A 12558-nucleotide genomic window follows, 5' to 3' on the forward strand; every position below is an offset into this window, starting at 1 on the left:
TTGCATGTTTATGATTCAATTTATGCTGCTGCATAACATACTGCAACGCAGAATTATCAGAAAACAAGATAAACTCATTACCCAACAAATAATGTCTCCAATTCTTCAATGTTTGGACAATGGCATAAAACTCCTTCTCATAAGATGTATACTTTTATTTTCTTTCATTTAATTTTTCACTAAATATGTTATTGGTTTGTCTTCTTGGCTGAGTATGGCTCCAATGGCTATACCACTGGCATCACAACAAACTTGGAAAAGTTTGTTAAAATCAGGCAAACTCAAAATTGGCCTTTCAATGATCTTCTTCTTCAATATCTAGAAGCTCTTCTCTGCAGCTTCAGTCCAATGGAAATGTTGACTTGCCTTTTTGATGGTATCCAACATGGGTGCACAGATTCCACTAAAATTATTTATAAACTTACGCTAGAAACTTGCCAACACATGAAAACTCTGAACTTCGAATAGACTCTTAGGGGATCGCCAACTAAGTATAGCTACAACTTTTTCTGGGTCCATGTTCATTCCTAGCATGTTGTCTCATGTTTCAATTCTTAGTTTTCATCATTTTCCCACCCCGGTGCATGAAAATATTCAAAAACTACAGAAAAACCCAAATAGACTAACTCCTTCTGAAAGAAAGAACATTTTTTCAAATTTATCGGCAACTTGTTTTGTTGCAACTTCTCCGAACATATCTAACGTGTCGAAAATGTTCTTGCTTGGTTTTTCTGAAAATCAGTATATCGTCAAGATACACAATTACGAACTTCCCATTGAACTCCTTCAACATCTCGTTCATTAGGTGCATGAAAGTGCTAAGGGCATTAATCAACCCAAATGGCATCACCAACCATTCATACAACCCTTCATTGGTTTTGAAAGTTGTTTTCCATTCATCCCCCTCTCTTATTCTAATCTGGTGATATCCACTCTTCAGATTTATCTTCGAAAAATATGCTACTCCACTCAAGCAATCCATCATGTCATCCATTCATGGGAATGGAAACCTATACCAGATAGTAATTTTATTTATTTCTCTTGAATTTGTACACATCCGCCACTTGCCTCCTTTCTTGGGAGCTAAAACTGTTGGAACCGCACAGGGACTTAAACTTTCCCGTATCAATCCTTTGTCTAACAATTCCTGTACCTGCTTCTTGATCTCTTCATTGTCCTTAGGACTCATCCAGTAATCATCTTTGTTTGGTAAACTAGCTCCAGGGATGAAATCTATGTGATGACTGATACTTCACTTTGGTGGTAATTTATCGGTAAATCATCCACCACAATGTTGTTGAATTCCTGCAACAAATCCTGAATTTCTTCAAGTAAGTCAAAACTTTCGGTGTGCAACAGCACTACTCTCAGTCTCCTTACAATGGCATACTTTATCTAGTTATCTTCAATCTATTTTAGAAATTATTTTCCACCCATCAGTAGCACTTTTGTTCCACTAGTTTTTGTTGTTTCTTCTTCCTTGATGGGTACTAGTGTATGCTTAATCCCATCCTTGACAAACTTTTAACAATTTGTTTTTCTGTCATGAACAACTTTTCAGTCATACTACCATGGTTCCCCTAGCAGAATATGACACACGTCCATGGGCATGATGTCACAAATCACCTTTTCCCTATACTTGCCAATATGGAACTCCACCTCACACTGCTCATCAACTAGCAGTTGGTGACCTTTCTGTAACCAAGACACCTTATAGGCAGTTGGGTGCTTCAACCTTTTCAAACCCAATTTCTACACCATCTTTGTTGCAACCAGATTATTAGTGCTTCCACTGTCTATAATCAGTCTACAACATTTTCCATGTGGCTTGCACACAGTCCGGAATAATGCCTTTCTTTGGGTTTGTTCAGTTGTCTCCTTTGTCAGTTTTAGCAGTACCTTATTCAAGACTAAGGCCTCTCCTCTCTCCAATGCATTCTCTACCACTTGGGGTGGTGCCTCTGCTTCCTTTGTTTGAGAAACATATGCTCCTCTTTGTCGAGCCTGTTCACCTTCAGGGCACTCAAAGGACCTGTGCCCCCACTTGTGGCACTTGTAACACTGGTAGGCAGCTCCTCTACCTCTGCCATTACCCCTTCCTCTCTGGTATGGCCTTCCTCCCCTAGTGCTACCTTCCATTTCTACTGTTCCTGAGGTCTTTGAACTGCTACTCTCTTCACTGTTGTTGGCAGTCCTTCCTCTGCCAAAGGATTTTCCTTTCCCTTTGCCAGAACCATGTCCTCTTCTGGCATTCTGCTTCCTTGCCATATTTTCTTCTTCCTTTAAAGCACTCTGGTATGCTTCCTGTATCGTTTTTGGAGAAATAATACTTATCTCTTCTAATATCTCTAGCCTTAGGCCATTCACAAACCTTGCTGTCTTTTCTGGGGTGTCTTCAATGTAACCAACTCTCAGATTCACCTGGTAAAATTCTTCGGTGTATTCTTTCACCGTCATTCCTCTCTGCTTCAAATTTTGCATCTGCCGGTATAGAGCAATCTAGTCATCTTTGGGCAAAAACTTACCCTTCATCTTGGTGACCATTCTGGTCCACTTTTTAATAGGTAACTTATTTGATCTTCTCCTCTCTGCTTGGACATTGTCCCACCATAAGGCCGCATGTCCTTTTAACTTGGTGGGAGCGAATTTAACTTTCCTATCTTCACTGATCTCCTCACATTCAAAGTATTTGTCTAACTCACTAATCCAGTCCAACAACACTTTTGTGGACAAACTATCATCATAGTTTGAAATCTCAGGCTTTGGCTTATTGCTAGCCAACAAAACTGACCTTAATAATATGATTTCAGGTCCTTCTTCATCTGATCCATCTGTCGTAATTGCAGCTTCTTCATCACTGTCATCTCCTCCTTCAAGATCCCTTCTCCTTCCTACTTCTACTATTGCCAAATGGGCATTCAGGATCCTAATCTCTTCCCTCAATCCTTCATCTACTACCCTTCGAATAGCTCTGCCACGACCTCTTCTTCTGACTTCCATTCTGTAAAAAAAACAATTAACTCTAACCTACTCTGATACCAAAATTTGATGGGACCAGCCCTGTACACCTACGGATTAATAATTAATTGTTAATTGTATTTTTTGATAGTTGTGTGGTTGGTTGACTTTATGGCACGGTACTGTGGTTTAATTATTTTCAGGACAAGTGTCCTGGTCTTAGGGCTCACTCCTCTCGCCTTTTACTGTGACCAAGAAACCCTAGCTCGGCTCATTTCACTTTTTTCTCCAATCTTCTGTTGCACCATCGAGGGGAGTCTCTCCACTTTGTCACAGGTCACTACTCCTTAGGGTTTCGCTTACACCCTTTAGCAATGTTCTATTCTAAAGTCCCAAAACCTGGTCTCAGTGATGGGTTTCTATTTGTTCAGCTCTGGTTATGGTCTTAGGTCCTTTCTTTTCTCTGGTTCCAATTATGTTGCTGGTTTTCAGATGTCCGCCTCGCTATATGATGTTGGACTTGGTTCTTCTTTACAGGTCACAGTTGTGCGGCAGCTTGACACTCGGCTTATTCCAGGGCCTAACCAGAGGTAAGCTCTTCCCCTCCATGTTTTAGCATTCTTCCTCGTTTGCAACTATTGTTGACTATTCTTGCTCCTAGTGAGTGGTGAACGCTCTGCAACTGTGGCCTTGTCACGTGATTTCTTTCCACCATTAGCAAAACTCAGCTTTGGTAAGTGAACCCTCTCTAACCCTTGGTTCTGTCTTCGGTTTTCTTGTTCCTCAACTCTATCTCTTGGTTGCTGATGACTTTTGTTTTGGTGGCCATGACACGAAAATGGAGCTGGGGTTTGTTGTTGGCTAGTCGCATGCCCTGACACCTACGCAAGTATCGAGTAGGGTTGCACCTTGTTGTCCCTCTGTCGATTTGTTTGAAGGGTTATGCTTCTTGCTTGGTCTATTTTCGAGGGCAAGGGCTTCGACCTCCCTCTTTCGTGTTTTGTAACTTAAGCCTTCAGGCTATTGCTGTATATGTGATTGTATTTATATTCTGAGGGGACTGTGCTTATGTTGGTTCCTTGGAAAACTCGAAGTTTTGTTTGGCACCATTGTACAGGACCTCTGTCTTGTGACTTAACTATATTTTTGGGCAGTTGAATCTGGGACTCTACGTGTTCAGTTTTGCTATATATATATATATATATATATATATATATATATATATATATATATATATATAGATATATTTCCTTTTTTTATAATTAAACAGTGAAAGAAAATTTTGTATGTTCTGTTGGTACCTGTAGAAAGTGTATGCTTCTTCGACAGTGTTTCACTTGATTCTTTGGCAGGCTCGCTCCTTTATTTTTCTGAACTTGTCTGCGTACTCTGTTTTCTCCTGTATTAGCTATTCATTCCCTATCTTCGGTATAAAATAAATCAATGGTGTTTGTTAAGCTAGAAAGAAAATGTTTCAAGCTGTAGTATATGGATTTAGATTGTCAAAAAAATTTCACACTTGCTTCTATTCTGTACTATGATGGTTCGAAGATTACAGTAACGGTTTCCTTCCCCTCTTTTGTAAAGATTCACTGTACAATTATTAAACTATTAGTAGTTACATTTAGTTATACTTTGACAACTTTTCTTTCTTAACTGTAGTCTAAAAGTAAATTTTAAATAAATAAAACATATACCAAAACAAAGAGTGGGCTGAGAGAGTCGTTCCTAGAAATTTAAATGAAAATAAAAACTAACTGAAACTCAATCTATTTGCAAAGACAAACTCTCCAGCCATGACCTCCCTGAGCTGGATGCTCTTGCATCATTAATCTTTTAAGAGATTCTGGAGGTTAGTTTTGACTTCTAAAACTAAATAAAATAATACAATTCGTGGAACTCTTGCTCCTAAATTTTTTATGAATTTCTTATTTTTGTGGAAAACATTTCAAATGTTCATATACAGGTTGAAATGTTTTTTTATATGGGTTAAGCAACTGGCAAAGAAGAAGTATAAGGACATTAAAGTTACAAGGATAGAATCTTGAAAATCTTAGAGCCTATCCTCATTTCCTAAACTATCATTGTTTTTATTCTTAAAAATGGGATAAAAGTGATCCCTATAGTTATAGGGTCATTATAATTAGCTACTTTATAACTCATTTTAAGGAATTATTTTAGTAAAAAATATAATCATATGGCTTGGGAGTCTTATAAAACGGTCGAAGGATAGATTGGATTTATGAGATATCATTAGATTGTGGACCACATTGTTACATTGAGGATCATTATGGAAGAGTTTCAATAATAAAATGAATCTCTGTTTTGTTCATTTGATTTTAGAACATATTTTGATTTATCCAAGACTAACCTTTGGAATAAGTTGGAAGAGCTAAAAGTTCCTAATGAGTTGAGAACAATTGCCTTAGGACTATATAAAAGTGTTATTTCCATGTTTACAAACATTGATGTTTTGTCCAAAAAAAATAATTGTTACATAGGAGTCAAACAAGGTTTCTCTTGTCCCCTAGTCCCTTTGGTATTTAAATTGACAGGCTAGAATGTTGGTTGGAAGAAGTTAGTTCTAGTAGCCTAAATCTTGCTAGTATAGTCATTATATATCTTCTTTATGTTGAGGACATTGTTCTAATGGCATGGAATGTATAGGAATTCAATAATTATCGAAGAATCCTTAAGGAATTATTCTCTAGTGTGGGTATGATTGTGAACATAAATAAAATAAAGTTTATGGTAATCAAATCACAAGAAATAACTTATGAAAATTTCATATATGCCAATAATAGTTTGTGGGAAATGCCTTCATTCAAATACCTTGGAATAAATACTCATCATAAGATTTGTTAGAACTATTTTCTTGGAAAGAGGATAAATTGAGGGTGGAAATTTTACCATGGAATTGGTAGACCTTCGGTTACTAGATGAGAAAAAACTCCTATTTGATACTGTCATCACTATTGTTATCTTATTAGAATGTGATGGTTGGGGATGAAGTAATTACAGAAAATCTTGAAGTAGGATTTATCAAATCCAAAATAATTTTATAGCTTATAATCTTAATACAAAAAGCATACACTGTATCCCATCCTCCTTGTAGAAGCAAGCCTCTCCCCCATTGAGTGCATTGCCTAATCATGTGCTTGAATTGATTAATTGAGGTTTTTGGCATATTGTCTTTCTAAATATTTATTTCTAATACACCAATCCTTTGATTATGTTGAATCAAAAAAATCATAATGTTGACATGACACATTGGTGCTCCAATTCATTGATCTTAGAGGAGGCTCGTGGAAGAGACTTCTTATTAAAATGAATTAGCTCCTCGCAAATTCCCAAAATTGTTTTGGATTCATTGATATCCATTTTTTCAACGTTGGGATGATTTTATATCCAATAGACATGATCTCTCTTTTCATTTTGGCTTGTAATAGAAAATCGTTTCTAGGATCCTTATAGTAGGGATGAACTTGAAACAATTTTAAGGACTACAAAACTATATACTTCCATGAAATTAGATTAAAATTTATAGTAACTTTCCTAAACCTAAGGATTAATTCCAAATAGATCTAAACTAAGGATATATACAACTATTCAAATGAAATATATACTAAGGGTTACCATAAACTAGGAAGCCTTAAGATTGTGCCTCTATATCATTCATTTCATTTGTCAACAAGCCTATTGAAGTAGCCTTGCCCAATTGTTTCCAAATTGTTGTAGGCTTAATAAGACATAAAATAAATGATAGGAACACTAGAAGGGTTGAAAAGTAAATCCTAAAAATGAAAATGATCTACTAGGAGAAGGGCAGGAGCTAGTCTAATATGGATGGAATCCTGCACCTAAACATTATCAAACCAATCTAGTGATGTGCCTAACCCAAAAGGCTAGAAAATTCCCTTTATACCAAACCCTTATAGAAGTAGTTGATACCTAAGCTTATGTGGAAATTGTTGATGGGAGGGCCAAAGAGAATTAACATCCATATTGATGTTGTCCTCAACATGAAAACTTGGATGTGTTTTTGCCCAATTCTAACACCTACACACCATTATTCCATTGATGAAATGCATAATATAATGGGATCCTTCAATAGCTACAACAAAAAATAACGAACATATGGTTAAGGTACTACAAAGGATCCTCCAATCTCCTAAAGTAAGGTAAATGCAATGATGAAGTATATGCCTACTAATGGGAGAATAAATGTGATGTGAAACCATAAATTTAAACTTACATCTATGGGATATATAGCATGTAGTGTTACCCCTCATTTTTCAATAGTATTGAATTATCAAGGTTTGAGGCTATGTTATCCAAATTATTTGCCACATATCTTAAGTGTCTTTAGACATGGAATAGGAGGAATGTTAAAGGAAATTAGAATCCTTCTTGATCCTAATGATAATTTTTGTCAGGTTCGTATACTTTAGCATCATAAAGAATTCATGGATTTGATGACAGTCATGGAAACTCCATCATTTTTAAACAAGTTGACCGTTTCCTGTGTAATCAATATGGCTTACATGGTGAGTTGGCTTTTGCCTAGTTATAGTACCTTGTCCTAATTCCTACGCAAAATCAAATACTATTTTCATCCCAAGATCCATGAATTCTCCCCTCACTCTTGTCACCCTTACATATTTAAAGAAAAATTAAGTTGTATAAATTTAATATTTTAAAAATGATATTACATATTTTATTAGTTTATGGCAATGGAAATTGTTAAATTTATATGTTTTTTAAAAAATATATAAAATTTATATAGTTAATATTTTAAAATTATGTGTTACATCTTTTATTAGTTTTTGGTAATTGAAATTATAAAACTTGTAGCATTATAAAATAAAATAAAATAAAATAAATCAAGTATGGGGTGTTAAGGATGCATGTGAAGACAATACATAGCTAGAAAGGGAAGTAGTGCATGTGCATGGGATAGGGAAGAAAGGATAGAGGGATACGAGCCATATTAGCTTCATCTTAACACATTATGACTCTCCACAACTTGATTCCCAAGGTAGTATTATTGCAATAATTTAATACTCAGACATTAAATTAGGTGAGTATGGAAGTAATAATGCTCAACTTTTGGTTTAATATATATCAAGAGTGTAGAATGGAGATTATAAATTAAAATGAAAAATTGGTAAACATTAGATATTTAAATGGATGTTAGTAGTTACACCAACTATGAATAAATTCCAAAAGTAGGTAGGCTTTCAGGTGATATTGATAATATAATGTTTCATTCACCTCTATATTTTCTAGGTGGAAATATTGGAGTAATTGGCTTGAATGGCCCATTTTAGTGGTGGATTATATTTTGGTGATTTAGGATCTAAAATCCTCCAAATATTATTTTATGCATCCAATCACACCATTTGTAATAAAAAAATTCCAATAATAGATCAGAACTCCTCAAAGTTTTTCTACACACTCTCAAAATTTCAACACTACTTGAAATTCACCCTAATCATAGTTCACATGTAGATGCCATTCAGTGGATGCCACATCAATCCATATTACTCACAAATGGGCTAGTCATATATTTACCTTCAAGAATATACTAGAGGATGTAAAATAAAAATATTGATTAAGGGTTGATGTGTGCAAAAACCCTAGCCCTAATCACAAGTATAAATGGATATGAGACTATGTTAAACAATGAGAAATTTATTAATAATACATTGAATTGGTATTGGGCTATAAGTATGGTGCATAGACCCAACATAATACTATTTCATATAGTGTCATGGCTATAAGAAGAACAATCTTCATTATTCAGAAAGTTTGGATGCTTGATAAAGTAAACCAACAAGGAATTGTCTCGAGATATTTTGAAGGCTATACATTAGAATCATAATTTCTAGAGTTCTTTGAAAAACTTTTGTGCAAAAATAAGTTGTCTAGTGAAATTCACATCTCTTTTTTATTTGAGTGCTTTGTATGTTGAGTCTCATTGATAATGTTATTGAATATTAGTGGAAAATTCCTTATAATGTATCCCATGATTAAGATGTTATAGTAAGTCTTATGTTTTGAAGCATTGCAAGCTTCCAATTTGTCACTTTCTTTATTATTCTTTGAAAATAAAGTTCCTTTACACTTAATTAGTGTAGTTTTTTTCAAGATTAAACTATGAATATCTCTATTATAATATAATATTATATAAATATTATATGATCATACACATGTTCCATCTCCATCTATTAGTTCAATTATACCTTATTATATAAATTATTTTCTATTTTAACTACAATGTATCTACACTATATATTCACATTTTATTACATTTTATGTTTTTTTAAAATACAAGATAGAAAATTTAGTTTGATGGAAGATACCATTCTTGACTATAAATTTCTCCTTAAATGGAATTGAGAATTTGGTAACTTTAATATTTTATCCTTGAAATTGATAAACACTAATATAAAGATCTTACTTTTCGACGATGGAAATTATGTTTTTGGATTGTAATTTTCTACTCCATTTTGGAATATTAATTCCTACTTGTCTGAGTTGTGAATTTCTATGTAAAGAGTATGTTCTTATTCTATAGGAGTGGTTACCCTAATTTGGTGTGTGGTTGAGATATTCTCTCAACCAACAGATTGTATGTCCAAGATAGTTTTCCTATCTTGAGAAAATACTCTTGTATATATGTAATTGCATATCTGATTAATGAAAGATAGATTCCTTTATGGAATTTTAACATGGTATTAGAGCCCTTGAGGGCCTGGCTCCTCCTGGGCTTGGCCTGTCCTGGGTTGAGGAAGCTTGGCCCCTACTGGGATGAGGAAAATAAAGAGCTTGGTGTTTTTTGTGTGTGGGGTTTTGGGTGTGCTAGGGTCGATAATGGCCAATGAGATCTGAGTAATGCGTGCTTTGCTCACCAATATGATTAGTTGGGTGCTCGTTCCAAAGAAACCCTCTCATTGTGAGTAGTGGTTCTTGATGCGATTTGTGAAGAGCTACATTGCAATCTGGTGTTTGGTGTCTTGGATTGAGCTCTTCATCGATAGTTCTGGCTATAGACTCAGCATCGTTTAGATACCCTTTCATAATTTAGGGCCCTCTGATGCAAATTTATCCTGATTGGTTGTATGGAAGAGACGCACCCATGTCTGAGTTAGCGATCTTCATCTCAGCATTCGAAACAACTATTCCACACGATCCGGACTTCATCAGAAAGGGCTCCTTAACGAAGGCCAGACACATTGATAACATAGGTCCTGCCTCTGTCATACTGTATCCCTAACCAAGACTAGCGTTGGGAAGTTGTAGCCTCAATGCATCCTCCATCTCCTTTCCGAGAGGCGCATCATTGGACATCACAATCCAAACGGATGACACATCATATCCTTCCACCAGCATGTTCTTGGAAAAGGCGAGAACTATGGGAGGCATGACAGGTGCCACTGTCACCTTGAACCTCTACACTAGATCTAGCAGGCTCCCGATGTCGAAGTTGTGCATGAGAAGAATAACAGACCTGGCCCTGAGCGAGTAGAGCAGTATATGTTGGGAATTTATCTACTAAAATTCCAAAAAACAAAATCATAGAACAAAGAACAAAGCTCTGTTTTGCCACACACAGGATCTTAACACAGCAGAACAACAAAAAAAGGTTTCCAAAACACAGAGCTTTACCCACACACACACATAAAACTTGTATTCATTAAAAGATTGTTGTTACAAAAGATTATTCCTCTTAACAGAGGGATTCACCAAGAACTTCCAGTTCCATACAAAAAAAAATCTCTCTCACCAGAAAATTTCTCTGTCTCAGCTTGCACAAAGATTACACTGGTGTGCATAAAATTTTTATTACATTCACACGCTATTGCATAAAAAAAAAACTTATGTCTCTGCTGGAGAGTTCAACACACTGCTGTGTGGAAATTACACATAGATTTTTCTCACACTGCTGCGTGTTCTTTTTTTTGCATATTCAAAACTATACATATGCACTGTTGTGCCTCTCTTTTAAATTACTTATCCAACAAAGAAAAAACATTGCATATATATATGACAACCAAAAGAAAAATACTTCACGTTTTCACTTGCCATGCTGTCGTAAAATTAAAAACAATAAAATTTAAATGGTTTTACCAACTTTTACTTGTGCCCATACTCCTGCTGATAGAAAATAATAAAATTAAAATCTTTACCAAAACTTACCAACCCACAGTAAATTACATTTACTGTTTTACTGACAAAACTGGCGGTAAATGAAACTTTTACTTCACGTCAAATTCATTTGCTGCAGGCCTGTACTTCAACCTTTAAAATATGTGATTTGCGATTTGATCGCATCGCAAAATCGCGTTTGGCGGAACGAAAAAAATGAAGCATTAACATTTGGGTGCGATCTACGATATGCGATCGGATCGCATCGCAACATCGCAATCGGAGAAATCAAGTGAACAGACGGAGGCTCCAAGCATGCATGCGATTTGTGATCTGTGATCTCATCTCATCGCAAAGGTAAAGAAAAAATTTTGCTGCAGTTGATATTATATTTCAACACTCCCCTTTAATTTCAATTGTTGGGTTATCAATCATACCCAGACGTTTCCTTAAAAACTCAAAAATTTTCTAATCCAGTGGCTTGGTCAGAATGTCTGCAACTTGTTCTTGAGTGCTGCAATGTTGTAAAACAACTTCTCCATTGTTCACCAATTCTCTGATGTAGTGGAACTTTGTATCAATGTGTTTCATTCATTTGTGAAACACATAATTCTTGGACAATGCAATAGTTAAACTATTGTCGCAAAAAATCACCGTTTCTGTTGTCTGCTCTTGGCATAGACTTCTTAACAATCTCTTCATCCAAACCGCTTGACACACTGCTGCTGTAGCTGCCACGTACTCTGCTTCTGCTGTAGACAACGCCACAATTGGTTGTTTCTTGGAAGCCCATGAAATTACTCCTGAACCCATGTGAAAAACATAACCGGATGTGCTTTTCCGATCATCTACACTTCCAGGCCAATCACTATCGGTGTAGCCAGCTAAATCTAAACTTTTTGAAAAAGTATACAAAATGCCAAATCTTTTTGTACCTTTGACATACCTCAGAATTCTTTTTTTTGCCTGCCAATGTGCTTCTTTTGGCCTCTCCATGAATCTAGAAATCAAACTAACAGCGTGCATTATATCCGACCTAGTTGTAGTTAAATACATAAGGTTGCCAACTATGCTCTTGTACACGCTAGGATCAAAATCCTTGCTGCTGTCCTCTTTGCTGAGTTTTAATCCCATTACTGTGGGAGTGATTGCTGGCTTGTTGTCCTGCATTTTAAATCTGCCCAACACTTCATTTACATATTTTGCCTGTGAGATAAAATTCCCATTTTCATTTTGATCTACTTCTATTCATAAGAAGTATCTCAGCAAACCCATGTCAGTCATTTCAAATTCTTCCTTCATGACTGATTTGAAATTTTTAATGAGGTAGTCATCATTACCTGTAAAAATCACATCATCAACATACAACACTACAATTAAAATTTACCATCCTTTTCTTTGATGTAAACGGTGGGTTCTCCCTCACACTTTGCAAATTCATTTTCCAGT

General features: G+C 35.6%; 1 pseudogene; it reads right to left on the bottom strand.

Annotated features, from left to right (window-relative positions):
* Window positions 1-9822: 9822 nt before the first annotated feature.
* On the bottom strand, window positions 9823-12279 carry LOC149243326 (4-coumarate--CoA ligase 2 pseudogene; annotated as a pseudogene).
* Window positions 12280-12558: the final 279 nt, after the last annotated feature.

This window comes from Pinus tabuliformis, chromosome 8, assembly GCF_031772625.1.
Source record: "Pinus tabuliformis cultivar Carrire ecotype Pingquan chromosome 8, CPIR1, whole genome shotgun sequence".
Classification (NCBI taxonomy): Eukaryota; Viridiplantae; Streptophyta; class Pinopsida; order Pinales; family Pinaceae; genus Pinus; species Pinus tabuliformis.